This window comes from Carassius auratus, chromosome 1, assembly GCF_003368295.1.
Source record: "Carassius auratus strain Wakin chromosome 1, ASM336829v1, whole genome shotgun sequence".
Lineage (NCBI taxonomy): Eukaryota > Metazoa > Chordata > Actinopteri > Cypriniformes > Cyprinidae > Carassius > Carassius auratus.
Genome location: NC_039243.1, coordinates 9,915,915 through 9,934,740, shown reverse-complemented (window position 1 = coordinate 9,934,740; position 18,826 = coordinate 9,915,915). Strand labels below are relative to the sequence as shown.

The 18,826-nt window shown below is 34.0% G+C and overlaps 1 protein-coding gene and 1 long non-coding RNA gene across 3 annotated transcripts in view; both read left to right on the top strand.

Moving 5' to 3' along the window:
* The window catches only part of ctnna2 (catenin (cadherin-associated protein), alpha 2), a 392,860-nt gene that overhangs the window by 344,617 nt on the left and 29,417 nt on the right, over positions 1-18,826 (top strand). The gene's annotated exons all lie outside the window — the stretch shown is intronic.
* On the top strand, positions 2,373-4,602 carry LOC113110049 (uncharacterized). Its single transcript, XR_003293048.1, has 3 exons — positions 2,373-2,517; positions 3,607-4,014; positions 4,175-4,602. It is a non-coding gene; the product is annotated as an uncharacterized LOC113110049 (long non-coding RNA).

Here is an 18,826-nt window from a genome sequence, read left to right as displayed (position 1 = left end):
CTGAAAACTTTATAGGATATTTATTTTATTGTTACATTTCCAGTCTTTAACATGGACAGCCAAAACGCACAGGTTTAAACGTTAAAGCTGGTCCCTGAAACTGAAAGATATTCAAATCAATATACACTAACACTAAAAGGTTTACTTGTCTTGAAATGATATTGACATCTATTATTCTTGTTGATTGTGGCAATTCCATTTTTGGGAGTATATATTTTTGTATTCAGAACATTTTATATTAAAAATGTATAGTAGCAACATACCTTTTTTTTGAGGACTGAACTTTCTGATGAAGTGAAATTCTTGTTTAGAGTGAACAATGTGAACTGTTGACTTGACTTTTCTTAAAAGAAAAAAGGAAAAACAGTTCTGTTAAACATGTTTAAACATAGTTGCAACATTTGTAGAATAAGTGTTTAGAAAATGTAGAACTTACTCATGTTGTAGGATATGTTCTCCCTTCTAGCAGCCAGAATCATTTTAATAGTGAGTGAATGTTCTGTGATTATAAAGCAGCACTTCCTCCAGCTGGAGAGCGATTGGTTACATCAGGATATGATTACTGTCTGTACGACAGCTATCCGTGTCCATGCGGTCTGTATGGCCGGTCATCTGTATGATTAGCATCTGTATGACCAGTCATCAGAATGCTGGCCATTCTCTTATGCATTGCATCTCTACCTGACGAGTCACTCTATGTCTTATGTTTTTACTTAAGTTTAACTATTTCTGATGGAAAGAATGGCTGTTTTAGTGTTATTATCAACATTGTTGTTTCATAGATAAACAGAATATTAAATATTGATAAATGTAAGGCAACCAAACAGGCGTCACAATTCACAGTCTCATTGGGGACCGTCTTTTACACTTTCTCAACCCTTGACTCTTGGTCAGGAGCCCTTGGTGTCAATATTTAGTTTGTCCATTTAGTGCAGTTTTTCCATGTGCAGGGTATTTCACTGGTTTCATTAAGATACCTTTGCATCAACAGACAAACGCTGTGGACAGGGACATTTATTACGTCAGTTTTGATGTCTTTTATCTCAAACTCAAATTCAGCTGTATTTTATGATGACTGTGTTTATGGAGTGGAATTATTTTCAGCAATTAATACCTCAATGTTGAAACTTTTCACAGAAACTTATTGTATGACTTCAGAAGACTTTGAATACAACACACAGTTTTTAATACTTTTATAATCTTTCTAGCACTAAATGCCCTTGAGTGTAAAAAAAAATAAAAATTCCCTGATTATTTTTCAAGCTACATAATCTAAAAGCAAACCAATCCCAGTCAAAGTGACTTGTTTTAAAGAATCCCCACATCCCCCAGTTCCCCCAGCAGCGTCTGGTAAACTGATTGTTCCCTCTTCTTATATGCTAATAACACTAATGTCTCCACATTATCACGTGGCCCTTCACAGCAAAAAGTACCAACAGTATCCGGGCTAACTGAGTCTCATCCAATCACGGACCAGATATCTGGGTGGGGTTATATATATACTGTTTTTCTGACAAAATCTACATTGAATTTTTTATTTTTTTGTGAAATAAAATTCTAAAACCTTGAAGGACAAACTGCTTTTTGAAATTCCTACATTGCCTACAAGGGACCACATACAACAAAGCCTACTAAGGCCATTTCTCATCTCTTTTTTCCATTCAACACTGAAAAGGTAAGTTATATATTCTGAATTTAGATTCTGATAACATGTAAATGGTAGCCTTAAAAAATAAATGTCTGCCAAAAATGCATGCAGACTGTTAAAATTTGCATGTAGTCTCTTAGTAAATGTTAGTGCTGTTTAATCTCTATTTACTGTATATATTTGTTCATTTATTGATTTTTTTTTTTTTTTTTTTTTTTTTTTTTTTTTTTTTGTGGTTGTTTCTAAATATTGTTTTTCATTTTGGCAAATGCAGTGTACCCTAAAAAATCTTGAATATTTCACAGGAAAATGAGACCCAGAAGAGTCTGTCCTGAAAAGGAAGCTTTGAAATTCATCGCATCTGGGAAAGATAAAGACATATTTCAGTCAAGAGTCAAGAGAACGGTAAGTTATCATTTAAGACTCGGTCTCCAATACTGTATGACTGCAAATATTAATTAAGTACTTGCCATAGTAGCTTATGAATTTCAAGAAGTGTACTGTGCAATGTTATTACTAGTTCATAGTGTGCAGTGTGAAAAAATAACAACAGAAATTATAGATAATCAGTGGCTTGAATATTTAGTGTATTTTAATTTTGATGCACTGTTAAAAGATTGTACTGATAATCATACTTGATAAAATATTAAATATTGATAATCACTGGAACTCGAAAACAACTGGGACACATATTAAACTTGTATCATAAATGTATGTATTCTCTAAAGCTAATATGTGTATGTGTTTGTGACCAACAGATTGTTGATGAACAGAAAAGAGCACATTTGTGTGCATTTGTGACCACAAACATCACTGCAGGAGAAGAAATGATGTTCGACTGCGGAGATCCTGACTGCCCATGGAGACAGGTACATTTCTATTTCAATAACTTTAGCTCATATTTCAGAGTTATTTCATGAATTGCTATTTATTTGTAGTAGTCAAACTTCCTTTGAGTTTTAATGTAAAATAATGGAATTAACCTGGCAAACTTGTTACAAACAATGTTAAATCAGTTTGGGATCAGTACGATTTTTAAAATGTCTTTAAAAGAATATTCTGCTCACCAAGTCTTCATTTATTTAATAATAAAAAGTACAGTGAAAACTATATAATCGTGATATATTATCACAGTTTAAAGTAACAGTTCTCTCTCTCTCTCTCTCTCTCTCTCTCTCTCTCTCTCTCTATATATATATATATATATACACACATATACGTATACTGTATATATAGACAATATATCTATAGATATCTCTATATAGGTCTATTCAGTTTATTTTAAATAAATGCTGTAATTTTGAACTTTATTTTCATTAAATAATCCTAAAAAGTATTCATTAAATTCATTTTACAATATTTCTGATCAGGTAAATGCAGCCTTGATTAGCAGAAAAGTCTTCTTTTAAAAACACTAAACCAGTCTTCCTGATCCCAGACTCACTGCTCAGGTGTGTTGATCCTGTGAGAGGTGTGAATGTTTGTGGGGGAGAGAGAGAGAGCGTGAACAGAGCTGATAGCACTACAACACAAAAGAGATTATTGATCAAAGTGAAGAAAAAACAATCCGCATTGGTATGGTCTTTACAATACAATGTTTATTCTTAACTAATGCACAATTCTGGATCCTTAAAATGTTAGGTTAATCATTAATTACTAGTGTGTTATTACATGAATTACTTCTTTTAATTTGGGTCTGGGTTTGAGTATAAAAGGGGATGCAAGTAAACAAGTTTAATGTATACAATGATACAATTTGAGTCTGTAACAAATATGATTAAAATAATTTATTAAAGCATTAATTAAAATCAGTTTTACAAAAAAGAGCACTTGTTGAATTGTTCTGCATGTCACTTTCAGCGTTCATAACAATATTATTATTAATTGTATTAATTCTGTACAGCTTAGTCAGGTGGCCATTACTAGAGATTGTTATAAATGAATCTTCTATATTACAGGTAGCAGGATGCTTGGTCCATTACAGACGGATGGACAACACCCTCATCAGACAACTACACCCTCCACCCAGGATCCACTTGGTCTGTCTCTACATGTCAGAACGAGTAACTTGAGTTACTTCAATGTGATGAAAGACTAAACATATCTTAAGCAGAATGATGAGCAAATCAGTGGAAGAGCGTCCTACTATTGAGGAAAGCCTTCAGAAAGTCAAAACTATGTGCAAAGACTTATTGTAGAGTTTACAATAAGCATTAAAATGATTGGATATAAGTATTAGTGTGAATTTACAGGTTTCGATCACCAGTCTTATCAAATATCAACCACAAACAGCTACAGCTCAGGAAAGACTTCAGACTTCAGTCTTCGACACATCAGTAAATCACTAGTGCCATTAAATCAAAACGGTATGATCCATTCACCATAAACAATACTGAAGAGCTGAAGATCATTGTCTTTTCGTGTTTTCAACTTTGTAAAGTATGTATTACTGACATTAATTTTTTTTAATTCATTCATATATTTATTCAGTATATATATTTTTTATCTTTTAATTTTGTTAAATAGCAAGAGCCAGAAAGCCCTGGTCAGAAACAGAGAGGAAAGTCATAGAACACTGTTTCAAGATCTACTTTGAGGAAATGAAGGCTCCTGGAAAAGTGGGCTGTGAAAGATGCATGAATGCAAACAGGATTCTAAAGGACAATGGAAGAGACTGGAAAACAGTTAAATACTTTGTGCTCAACAGAATAATTTCAGTGAAGAGAAGTTTGGGTCAACAGTACTGAGCCCATAAACCCTGAGAGCTTGTGATGTGGAGTATCAGTGTTGAGTTATAACTGTGCCGTGACACTGAAGGTCCATGTACATGCAGCATCAGTGCGTCATAGCATTGAAATGATTGACTACAGCTGTTTTCAGCTCCTGTTTGGGACTCTGTTTTAGACCTGTTATAACTTTGATGTAAGCCACTGTAATTTTGAACTATTTTAAAAAAATTAAAATAAACATATTTTATTATTTTCATTTTGATTTGTTGTTTTACTTTTCTTGGCAATGTTGATAATAAAAATGGAGCCCCTAAATCAAGTGCTGCTCTGAAAAATGTCAGTGTGTTAAACGACTAAAGTGCCAATGTATTTTATTGTAGCTCTCCATACAACACCTGACACTAATACACACATAGAGGTCAAAACTCAAAATTATATATTGATTGTTGCATTGAGAATTTTCAGTTGGATCTACAAATGTGCAAATGTTAAAAGACATTCAGTTCATCTAATTTACTGGAGCCAACTGAAGATTTTAATGCAGTAAATAAAAAAATAAAATAAAAACACTGGTCCCCTGTTAGATGGTGAAGTGTGACGCCTGATCGGCTGACCTTACATTTATCAATAATTCACATTCTCACCATCTCTGAATGCTATGGCAAGGATGATAATATAATGTTACAATATATGTTGATTGTAACATTGATTTAGAAATTTAGCCAATTGAATATTTTCAAAGTCAACATGAAATCTTCAAGAAATGTCAAAGCAACCAAAGAGATGTCGCAGTTTACCATTTAACAGGGGACCTAAGTGTTCAGATCAACATTAGCACTGTTCCATCTATCTATCTATCTATCTATCTATCTATCTATCTATCTATCTATCTATCTATCTATCTATCTATCTATCTATCTATCTATCTATCTATCTATCTATCTATCTATCTATCTATCTATCTATCTACCTATTAAAAAAATGCACAAATTGGCCTCCAAGATCAAACCGGTCCCCAGTTAGATGGTGAAGCATGACGTGATCTGTTTGGTTGCCTTTACATTTAACAAATTACTTTTATTTTATTTATTTATTTCTGAATATAATGGCAATGCTGATAATACCCTAAAAATAGAGCCTCTGGAAAATGTCAGTGTTAAACAGCTAAAGTAGCCTGGTTAAAAGATATTTTACTGAACTCAACTGAAATTTTTCAATGCAGCAAGCTAACATATAATATTGTTTCTTAAGTTAAAATATAATATTGTTTCTTAAGTTAACATATAATATTGTTTCTTAAGTTAACATACAATGATGTTTCCTAATTTAACATATAATGTTAATATGTCTGTGATGTAAGAAGAGGTGATTCAGTCTAACAGGCGTCACACGTCACCATCTAACTGGGGACCAAACTCATTTTATCCAACACATGCACTCTTTACTGTCAGAAGTATTGACATGCAATTGTTACCTTAAAGAGCTCATTCTGCTCTTTTTAACCCATAAATTTGTTTTGTTGATGTAAATTAACATAAACTTATCATTATGCTTTACTTGAGAAATTAATGTAATTATTTTTTCTCCTCTCCTTTTATTGTTTAATTAGCATTAATGCCAACACTTAACTCAAGCCACAAAACAAGATTTTTACAGATAAAAAAAAAAGGAATCTTAATGACCAACTTCTGGTCTAAAAATGTTTGACTGGAAAAATCATCTTGCAATAAATATAATTTCAGTTCTACTTTCTGAGTATGAATTATCATATGCAGTAAAAACAACAACACTCGAGCTGTGTAAAAGGTTTTGTTCAACTGCCTGGATTCTCTCCTGCATGATTTTATCTGAGTCTCTTTAGACATTGGAACCGTACATGAATTATGAGCTTCTAGAATTGGGATCACAATGTGTCAGTCATCACCAATGTGACGTTGAGAGTGACCGACTGAAAGTGAAATCCTTTTCACAAACTGAACATACAAATAAACACATAACAAATAACATAATAGTCGTATTAAGTAGAAACAATAAGTGCTCTCTATATATTCAAAGTTCAAATAGAGAAAGATAACAGATCTATAGACAACTACAAAACCTGTCATAGTCTACATACTAATAACAGTCTAGATATGTTATCAAGCCTAACTTGCGAGCATCAGGGAGTCACTCTCAAAATGCGGGGTATTAAAATTGCTTTTAAATACACGTACATGTTTGATTTAAAGATCGCGGGAACACTCGGCAGTGCTGAGCGTACATTATAGATTACAAGACATTAATTTTGTCAGACACTCTACAACGAATCCTCCTTTGATGTTTCTCATCGGCCAATGAGGGTCATTTTTGTTTGTGTTGAACAGAAAAAAGTCAAATAATAAAAACAATTCCACACAAGCTAAACTGTACATACTAAACATACACGGCAACAGATCTGTGCATATAATAGTGTTATCTCTAGACTAAAGCACACTGGTCCCCTGTTAGATGGTGAAGTGTGACGCCTGATCAGCTGACCTTACATTTAACAATATTTCACATTCTCACAATCTCTGAATGCTATGGCAAGGATGATAATATAAAGTTACAATATATGTTGATTGTAACATTGATTTAGAAATTTAGCCAATTGAATATTTTCAAAGTTAACATGAAATTGGCAAGAAATGTCAAAGCAACCAAAGAGATGTCGCAGTTTACCATTTAACAGGGGACCTAAGTGTTCAGATCAACATTAGCACTGTTCCATCTATCTATCTATCTTTCTATCTATCTATCTATCTATCTATCTATCTATCTATCTATCTATCTATCTATCTATCCATCCATCCATCCATCCATCCATCCATCCATCCATCCATCCATCCATCCATCCATCCATCCATCCATCCATCCATCCATCCATCCATCCATCCATCCATCCATCCATCCATCCATCTATCTATCTGTCTGATCAAATTATCATCACTGATAGGACCTTCTCAGGAATGGGTTTTGATTGCATTCATACGTTGAGAAGTGTACTGGGGTTAAGCCGAGAAAATGTTAAATAAATGTAAAAAAAAAAAAATAAATTATATATATATATATATATATATATAGTTAATTATAAGAGGCATTACCTCTGCCCTTGAACTGTTGACAGCTGGCTGACTCTAATTATATTACTATTTTTATTACTATTATTATTATTTGAAAAATAAAGAAACTAAGTACCTACAAACTAACTATAATGACACTTCTCAATGTGTCAGTATCATAAGTACATATACGTATATTGTGTATGTATACAGTAAAAACTACATTAATTCAGACACCTTGAACATTTCACACATTATCACAGTTTATTTGCTATAGTTTAGATAATGGTAATAAAAGATGACAAGAACTCAGAGTTAACCTGTCAGAACAAATTCATCTTGATAATATCAGATAGCACTTAAGCAAAAAATCGTCAGGTCTATTGTCAGAATAATTTTTGGTCCCAAATTTTTAGCAAATTTACTGGTAGTCCACTTTATGAAGAATTTCTGGTTATAATATGTCAGAGTTTTTCAAAATTATATATTGATTGTTGCATTAAAAAAAATAAAATAAAAACACTGGTCCCGTGTTAGATGGTGATAGATCTTTAAAAAAAAAAAAAAAAAAAAAAAAAAAAAAAAAAAAAATTAGCCTCCAAAATCAAACCGGTCCCCAGTTAGATGGTGAAGTATGACGTGATCTGTTTGGTTGCCTTTACATTTAACAAATTAATTTTATTTTATTTATTTATTTCTGAATATAATGGCAATGCTGATAATACCCTAAAAATAGAGCCTCTGGAAAATGTCAGTGTTAAACAGCTAAAGTAGCCTGGTTAAAAGATATTTTACTGAACTCAACTGAAATTTTTCAATGCAGCAAGCTAACATATAATATTGTTTCTTAAGTTAACATATAATATTGTTTCTTAAGTTAACATATAATATTGTTTCTTAAGTTAACATATAATATTGTTTCTTAAGTTAAAATATAATGTTGTTTCTTAACTTAACATATAATATTGTTTCTTAATTTAACATATAATGTTAATATGTCTGTGATGTAAGAAGAGGTGATTCAGTCTAACAGGCGTCACACGTCACCATCTAACTGGGGACCAAACTCATTTTATCCAACACATGCACTCTTTACTGTCAGAAGTATTGACATGCAATTGTTACCTTAAAGAGCTCTTCATTTTACTTTATTTTTGCTATCCTCAAATTAACTATGGTGTCTTGTTTGTTTTGTCTTAATATTTTTTGGTTTGACTGAAACAAATATATATATATATATATATATATATATATATATATATATATATATATATATATATATATATATATATATATATATATATATATATCTGTGTGATTGCATTCATATATTGAGAAGTGTATTTGTATTAGTGTCAAGCCCAGAAAATATCTGCACGTCATACTAATTTATTAAACATTTTGGATTTCTATCAGAATATTTCTTCAATGGAGATATAGTGTGAATGTTTCAAAGTTTAGAATTGCATTTAAATACAGTTAGATTGTAAAGAAAGACTTGGTACAATTGCCCTTGTGTTTCCACACACAGTTGCATTGCAGTCTATGGAGGTCCTCTGTTGGATAGGTAGACGTCACTCAGGTCCCCACTTGGCATGTTTTTTAAAAAAATGTAAAATTCATTTTTTTAGTTATATTATGAAAAAAGACCTCAAATGAAAATTTTGTATGTAATTTTTGTTTCTTAAAAATGACCAGAAACACTGGTCCCCTCTTGGTCAGTGTAGAGCGATAGTCCCCTCTTAGTAACATAGACGTGTATGTGTGTGTGTGTGTGTGTGTGTGTTTTATACCATTCTTTAACTATTCTTTCTTTTCTCTTGCTTTAATTTTGTTATGTTTTATTTTTGTTGCTTTCCGGGTCTACCTCTCCTTTGCATGTTTTGAGAACAAATCGATCCTTTGAACTGGATCTTTTCAAATAATTGATTGATCTGGATCTGTTCTGAAAAAAACTGCTTGTGCTCCTTCTCATTTGTTAGTCACTTTGGATAGAAGCATCTGCAAAATGATTAAATGTTACTTGCTCGGCATGTACACATGAATACATGTCTATGCGCAACTAAACACTTTTGTTTGTCATGCAAATAGCTCCCATCTACCGTCAGTGGGAATAAGCTTTTATTTCAACGCACTTCTAATTTGCATACTCTTGATAACCAGTGGTAAAGTGAGTTTGTAGGGTTTATTGTATCCGTGTGTGCAATGTTGAAACAGTTCAGAAACATGGAACTCTTAGACAGTGTCTCTGTGGGGCAGCCTAAGCGGCTTATATTAATGGGAAAAGATCAATGTGAAACCCTTAGTGATGACGGCAGACTCATCAAGCCCCATTGTTTCAGTAGTGGCTCAAGAGTGGCAAAACACAGCCAGGTTCTGAGATCTATGACCATCAGGGAAGTAAAGAGGCCGGCTTGAGTCTGTGATGCTTATAGGATGGTTATTAAACTAATGATGGAGGAAAGTTGGGGGAATGGCAGAGAAACGGCATTCCTGCTGTCTTCCAGAGTATTCTGCTGGGAAACATATGGCTCAGAGTCTCTTGATGATTGCTTCTGGCAGTTTACATCCTCTCGTTGCAATTTCTTTATTATTTTATTCTTATGCATTTCTCTTTCTCAGATACTCTGCACTAGGTGTTGCACTACTGATAAAATGAAGCAGAAATGAATGCAGCGAGATAATAAGAAAGCAAAGAAATAAAGTTGTAAATGGTCAGGAGGCACAGATTTTGGGGGGTGGGTGGGGGATATGTTTCCATGGAGAATAATCCTAATACGATGCGCATTGCTGCATGTTGCCAATTACCCAGACTGCCATCTTTATTCTAGCATCGTAGACATTCTGCATCCAGTTACTGTTGGGAAAGTTTGTAGCCACTTTCTTCTCCACTTCTGACATTTAAAGATTCAACAATTATTATGTAAGAATTGACTTCCGAATCCAGTTAGACAAATTATAAATTGATAAAACAGTCAACTTGTGTCCATGTGTTTGTGTGTGTGTACATACATATGCTTATTGAGCACCAAATCAGCATATTAGAATGATTTCTAATTATCCAACACTGTACATGGGAGTAATGGTTTCTGAAAATTCAGCTTCGTCATCACATGTATAAAATATTGCATAAATGAACCATTACAGTTACCACTTACACTTTTAAGATCCAGTAATGATTATGTTTTGTAGTCATAGACATGTTTGACGTGTTTATGTTTTTCTTCAACACTTCCCAATCATGTAGCGATCTTCACTGGAGTGGCACAGTGGAGCTAAAGGTTGGATGGAAGAGTGAAGGTTTCCATCTTTGTCTTCAGCAAGAGTCCCAGACTGTGTTAACCTTTAGAGAATGCAGTCTGTGTGGAAATGGAGCTTCACTTCTGTTCATATGGCAAACTCTACCTTTGCCCATCATTTACTATTGGCTTGTAACTTTTTTAACTCATCACTCCTTGTCAGTCACCAGTAGTGAATAAAAGTGTTTATTGTGTGTGTGTGTGTGTGTGTATGTGTGTTTCTAGTAATCATCTCTGTTTATTTTAGCATGTTTCTCTGAATAATAACTGTAGACACTGGGTCCTCTGTCCTCTGCTGGTGTCCTAATCACTTCATTGGTTGCTTCTCTGCGCGGTTGCTTCAGCATCTCTTTCCTCTGGAGCTGAGAGAAGCAGATGGTTTTCTTCATTTTCCGAGGCTCCGTTACCTTGCACAAAAACTGCTACATTATGAAGCTATATGGAGATGTCATCTTAAATGCAGTGGGCACATTTGTGTGTGTGCTCATGTCTGAGAGAGAGACATCAAAAAGAAGGAGAATGTGTCTTACTAAGAGACACCAGCATCATGGACTATTAGAGTTCAAAGGCTTGTGGTTCTCCTGAAATAAGATCAATTACGTTCTTCATCATAATGGCATTCTCGTGTTTTCTGCCCACAAAAAGCTAAATCAAAGGATTAATGAATCATGATGAATAAAACATAGCTGAATGTTAGCATAAACAACTTTAATTCCAGTGTCTTTTTCTTTTAAGGGCTTGGTCTATTTGATTAAATGGAAATTGCTATTTATGGTCACAGGATATATTTACAGCCTGTTTCCACTCTACTTGCTTATACAGTGCAAATTACTTTGTGGATATTAAATGGAGATATTACAAAGCGGAAAGGTTTTATTTTTTTTACATTCATATCATAATGTGTCTAATAGTGCTCACAGAAACAGACAGAGATTTTAGCTTGCTAAATAGGGTGAGAGGTTAAAAATGTTTTGTAATCATTTCAGTGAAAATCTGGCTTGTTGAATGCCTAAATGACAAGTCACAAAAAGTCATTTTTTAATGAAGGGGTGAGGCAAACCACTTCAGGTAAAACACAGGAACACATTTATGAATAGGTTTGCATTTGCATTCCACACACTGCATGAGAAAAAAAATAAAACTCCTTAAAGCTAAAAAGGTGTGTGTTTTACCGGATCTGACAGGGAATGTTTTGAAAAATGTTTAAAACAATCACTTAAATTAAATTCTCTAGTGGTAAAGAAATTATCTCAGCTTTAGGCCAAAACCCACATCTATTGACTTTGCAGAGATCAACACAATACGATTTTTCTCAGGTCTGTCACTTAAGGCAACATACTGTAAAAATGTCTTCATTACCAAGGTTCGTCCAGGTGGGAGCTTCCTTTTAAAATCCCATTACAGGTTTGACGGAACTTGTGGACAGTTTTTGCCATATAAAAGAAAGAAGGAAACTGTTATTGAAAATTAGAAGTAATGGTAGAGCATGTTGAATTTATACTACGTAATCCACAGCTGTTAGATGGGCTTCTGAAGTTAGAATATGTATAAATCTTAACAAAGAATGATGAGTGTACTTTGTGTGTGCATATATATATATATATATATATATATATATATATATATATATATATATATATATATATATATATATATATATATATATATAAATCTTATATATATATAAATCAAAATCTCTCCTCCAGGAATTTATGAGTCTTACCATCTGGACAGAAAGCAACACATATTGCGAATCAGCTTATTATTTTACAGTCATCTGGATTTTTACGTGTTCTGAGACTGTATATAAATTATGTGCAATCAGCAACCGCACATTTCATCTACAGGAGGAAATCAATAAAGGAGGGAGACATACTCTATAATATTAAGAAAAGAAAGGTGGTTAGCACTACACATACAAAAATGTTCAACTCAGTAATGGAAAACTGCATTGATATGTAGGGGAAGAAGTGAGATGGATGATCTTTTTTTATTCTCACTCAAAGTGCTCTTAATAGTGAGCCATCTTCATTTAATAGTTAAAATTAATTGGATGCACAATCAATGATGTTATTTGACTGTATAGTAAAAGCACCTTTCAGATATTTACTTTGGGATTTTTGGTGACCCAGGGCAATTGTTTACTTCTTGTCCATTTAATAGACTAATTAGATAAAACATTGTTGATGTATTGCTATGTTAGCTCTTACGAGATCTCTGAGCTCCTTTGGGATTGTAATTTGTATAACAAGCAAATGCTTTGTTCCAAAATCTATCTGCCATTACCAAGTTTCTTTAAACGAAGCATAGGTGCACTTCTGTCAGAAAGGCTATTCCAAACGGTTGCCGTCTTATTTGTGCTAAGCAGTGGTGTAGTGCAGGGTATATGCAGGTAGTGTCCTGCATTTGCCAAATCATGACAGTCCAGCACTCACTCACTCACTCACTCACTCACTCACTCACTCACTCACTCACTCACACACTCACACAATCACACTCACACACTCAAATAAAATCATTGTTGTTGTTTTTGTTATTTTTGTTTCAAATGAAATCAAATAACATGTAATTGACAGATATAAAATATTATTATTTTATTTATTTTATTTTTTGTATTATTTATTGCAAAATCTGCACCTCTTCTGTGGTTAATATTATTTTATTTTTTTTACAATAATCCTTACTCCTTACAGAGTGGCAGTACAAATACTATTGGCCCATTTTGGGCTGAACTAAATGTGCAAGACTAGTTTTGCATGTCACTTTTTACAACTCTGGGCATTTTTGGTGGCTGGGCAACTTAAAAAAAAAATAAATAAATAACAAAACTGGGGGCATTAATAAAGAGTATGCCCACTTTTCCAAGCACTACTACTCCACTGGTGCTAAACCTAAGATTTTAGAAAAAATTCATAACATTAGCATTGTATGTATCCTACATGGAGTCCTACAATGACACCAACTCCTCAGTGGGAACATTTTTATATTAACAAAAAAAAAAAAAAAAAGATTGTCAATAAAAATACTTCAGTGTAATTAAAACAATATATTATTTTACCAAATATATCTGTGTGCTGTACTTTTATGCTTATAAGAGCACCACACTAACCTAAGCAACACGTTAATGTCAAACTCTATTGAAATCAAATGTGAGCTGAGTCTCTCATGCAGATCATTTTGTGTGTGTGTATGTGTATGTGTGTGTGTGCGTGTGTGTGTGGCTTGCTTGTGTAGAGGGTTCTAAATTGGTCACTTACGACCAATATATGCAGCACAGCAGGTTTTGGAATGGAGCTAACACTCAGAGGAAAAAAGGCTATGCAAAAACGAATGTCAGAACTTCCTAATTAATGTCATTATATTTTAATACCATTCCAAAAAAAATAAAAAAATAAATCTGCTTTTTAGATCCATGGTAACTGCCCAGCATGTAATTCCGTGCTTTCAGTCTCTTTCTCTTACACTCACTCCCTGGCCTTTCATTTTCTCACACCCACCCCCTTGTTCACACCACCTAATGGACAACGTGTGAATGTAAGTACATCCGTTGACGTGTAACATTAGCAATTTCCGACACAATCTGGACAATCTGCTCTGATTTAAAACACTTTGCCTTAATGTGCCTCTTAGAAACCTACGCTTATGGTCTGAAAGCATTGACCATTTTCAAAGAAATTAAATAACCAGGGAAAGACACAAAAGCATTGTGAGCTTAAAAAAAAAAAAAAAAAAAAAACAATCCAGTCATGTTAAATGTACATTAATATACCGATAACGAAAGTCATGGCCTAATGGTTTGAGAGTCGAACTCATAATGCAAAGGTTGCGGGTTCTTGTCTTGTACCGGCAGGAATTGTAGGTGGGGGGAGTGAATGTACAGGACTCTCTCCCACCTTCAATACTGAGGTGCCCTTGAGCAAGACACTGAAACCCCAATGGCTGCCCACTGCTCCATGTGAGTTCACTGCTGTGTGTGTGTACTTTGGATGGGATAAATTCAGAGCACTAATTGCAACCAGTGTTGGGTAAGTTACTTTCAAGAAGTAATGAATTACTCTTACTAATTACAAAATCGAAATTTTATTTAAATTACTTTACTAATTACTCTGTCTGAAAAGTAACTTAGTTACTCAATAAGTAACTTAATTATTCAGAAAGCTAATTAGGCTACATCTTAAAATCTCTATAAACCTTAATAGAAATTAACCTCTTTATTCTTTCGATTACGGGAAAGGCTGTGCCTCGCTTTTGTTTCATACGGATTACATAATCAGAGAATATTCATTTTTGATTTCAATGTGCTCATTTAAAAGTAGATACAAGTTTTCTACAGACATATTTTCTTATCTCTCCATGTCCAATATTTGCTGAGTTTGTGATGTGTAGAAAGTTGCTCAAGGAGACCTAGATGGCAGAAAGTGCACCCTGTTTGTTTTGTTTATTTAAAAAAAAAAACACACACACATACACACACACAATGTTTTGAAGTTATTGTCACTGTACACAAATAAAAGTAGCCCCTTTTAAGATTTGATTGATTTTAGTCTTAATTATACCTGAGTATTTAAGGTTTCTCTGTGAATCAGGAAAAAAAAAATGCAAGTACTTTATAAGTAACTGTAATTAAATGACCTTAACATGAGCAGTAATCCCTCACTTTACACATTATTATGGATCCACGGTTATGGATCACCATACTTGGCCACATCATTTTCACCTTGTTTGTATTGCACTGAGAGATAGTAAAGGAAAAAAGAGAGACCTTTCTTGTTACTGTAACTTGTAATGTTGTTCATTGATTTTAAATCAAAACTGCAATGTCATTGGGGAGCCATGCAGCTATCTTATGAATTAGCTCTCCAGAAAGCATTGAAGAAATAAAGTAACGCGCTCCCCTGGTACAAATGATTGTCCGTGTCCATTAATCAAGAAAAGGCACAGTGTACATCAAATACATGAACAAAGGAGACTCAGAGGAGTAGCTGACTCAAATTGACTGTGAGAGTCTTGAAATGATCAATACATTAAGGTTATCAGGGATGGCTTTTGTTCCAAACTCAAGGAAGCCCCTGAGAGAGGACGCCCATTAGCTATGAAGATGGATAACATTTCATCATGTTATTTGTCGATGTAAATAAATAAATATTTAGTTTGCCATACTATCGATTGGGCTGTTGTACATTGGTAATGTTTGAACATTTTCAGTAAATCTAACTAGCTGTGTTTACATGGACCCTACTAATCTGATCATAATAGGACTAGAAGCACAATCAGAATAAAAAAGTCACATGTAAACCCGTCAATCGGCTTGAATTGACCAGATCCGACTAAATTTTGATAGGATTGTAAAGATTTGTTTATTTCTTTTATAATCCAAGCGAGAGGACATGTAAACACTTGATTGGATTGAAAACCGAAACTGGAAAGTACTGCACATGCGCAGGGACGTTGTAATGGCGTAATGACGTATGACATATGACGCGCAGAACGAGGTGTTCTTCCAGGTGAATAAAGGATCATAAATAAGTGTCCTGCCATTATAAAACTCCCCCTTTCACTCAGCGTAAGTGAATTGGAACATGACCACGTCCCACCAGTCCTTGTTTAAGACTCTCATCAACAGACGACTAGTTTTGGGTGCGAGTCAGGGCACTTTTTAAAAGTAAACGTTAAAGTAACGTTAAGCAGCACAACAGTGCTGGTCATTGCCTAATTATGACCCGAAGTAGATAAATATCACATGTGGTTTTTAAAACAGTATGCGGCAGCAGCGGGAAACTCTGTATATTCATGATCACGATCACTTTATTTAGCTTTCATGTAAACACTACGCACGGATTGGTCAATCAGAATGAAATTATTCCGATGGAAGTTAAAAAGTGGCCATCTAAATGCACCTACTGATGACACCAGAAATCTCGAAGTGGATGGACCATGGTAAAATAGATTGGACTAAATTTCTTTATAAATTTTATGTGCCCCTTTTCTTAACCCATAAAACAATATTTGCTCATTTTTTATCTGTTCATCTGTTCAAGATTTTGTTCCTGCAGCTCCCTACAAAATTGTCAGCAAATAGTGGGCCGCTGTGTGTGTGTGAGTTTGACGTGCATGCAGTACGTGTGTGACCTTGGTCCTAGTCTGTCTAATTATTCTCACAAAATTATTTAAATTATTATAGGAATGACTTTAATCATTTCAGTGGTCTGGACCATTAATGTTAGCTTTTGAATATGGAATGCTTTAGCAAAGCTGAAAGAGGCTGTGCTTCATTGGAAATGTTGGAACAGTATGTGAAGAGCAAGAGCCTCCCAAGTCTACTACAGGTGAGGAGATCAGTAATTGCCTTTCTTCACACTGGAAACACACAAACACACACTCACACAGACCTCTTTACAGCTCATCCAGACAGAGCTGTTGAGAGACAGCCAGCAGTTGATTGGCACTGTCTCAGTCTCAAGCGTTGCTCGTTTTTCACACTTAGGTAGAAAAGAGGAGCTATCCAAAGCCTGCAACTGCCACAGTTTACCCAAGAAAAAAAAAAAAAAACCCTGCAAGATATCTTTCTCTTTCTGCTTCAGCAGGCTGACCCCTCAAATCCTCATCCGAGAGCTTTCACTTGCCTGGATCTGAAATGCAGTCTATCAGAAGGTTATCTCTGGCCCCTTTTACTCCTGGCATTAACATGCGTTTCGTATCTGGATGGTGTCTGGATATTTTTGGCTGGATTGTATTAATACTTATATATTCCTACACAGCCTCAGTTTTATTACATCATGTACAGGCTTTATTTATTTACAGAATGTACAAAAATATACTTTTTGCTAGTATTATGGATACTACTGTACCTGGTCTATTTTTTTATTTTTTTTTTATTTTTTTGGAAACATTCCCACATTAAAGAATGAAAATACAGAATAGAAGTGAAGATTGGGTTAGAAAATTGCATTTTAAAATGCCCATGTGAATCCCGGCCAGGGAACAAATGTGAGTTAGGATTTGGGAAGAAAAACAAAAGATTTGTAAGCAGTTTCCAGGGTAATAATTCATTGGATGTTGTTCATTACATGGGGTGACCAGATTGCAAGATGTGCCTGTTGTGTTTATCACATTACGAGAGAAGAATATAAAGAAAAAGCCAAGAACCCTAATAAACCCACAGGTATAAAAGAGCTTTTGCCACAAAAGTTATTGTGATGTCATAGTTAAATACATTCAAATAAAATACATTATATATATATATATATATATATATATATATATATATATATATATAAATATATATATATATATATATATATATATATATATATATATATATATATATATATATATATATATATATATACATATATATATATATATATATATATTAATGTATATTTTTGATGATGACATCTCAATGACATCTCAATAAATTATGTGGCTTTATTCTTACCAATTGCCCTGTTATACATAGAGATTCCAGAAACCAGTCCATCAAAGTGAAAGATAATGATGATTTAAAGTGCAACAGGTATTGCAGTATCATTTATACCTTTGTTGTAAAATGTGGTCAGAATTTGTCCCTGACCACTTGCAAATGTAAGTAATCCAGTAATCCAATCACAATGCATCTTGGCTGCATTTACTTCTGGATTTTAATATGGTGAAATGCTATCCAATTGTGATCTGATCACTGAAATCGCATGTTAATGCCGAGTGCAAAGGGGTCTCTCTATCTCTCAGTCTCCCACAGTCTCTACTCTGTTTTGCACTCAACAAGCATTCTCTCCGGCCAAACACTTTTAAATGCATTGTTTATCTCCAAACGGTTTTAAATGGTGACCCTAGAGTATTCTTAAATATACAGAGAAATTACAAAGAACAAGCTTGGCTCCATTTTCATAATTGGGCTTCACTGCCAAGCACAACTGCTTGGCTTGCACCCTCACAAGGAGAGATCGATAGTTCAGTGAAAGCTGAAAGCTGCCCGCTTATACTTTGGGAAGTTGGGGAGTCACACAGTGCCTTCCAAGTTTCTCAAGCATTTTATGTTGAAGACCTATTATCTATTCCGATTTGAAGGCA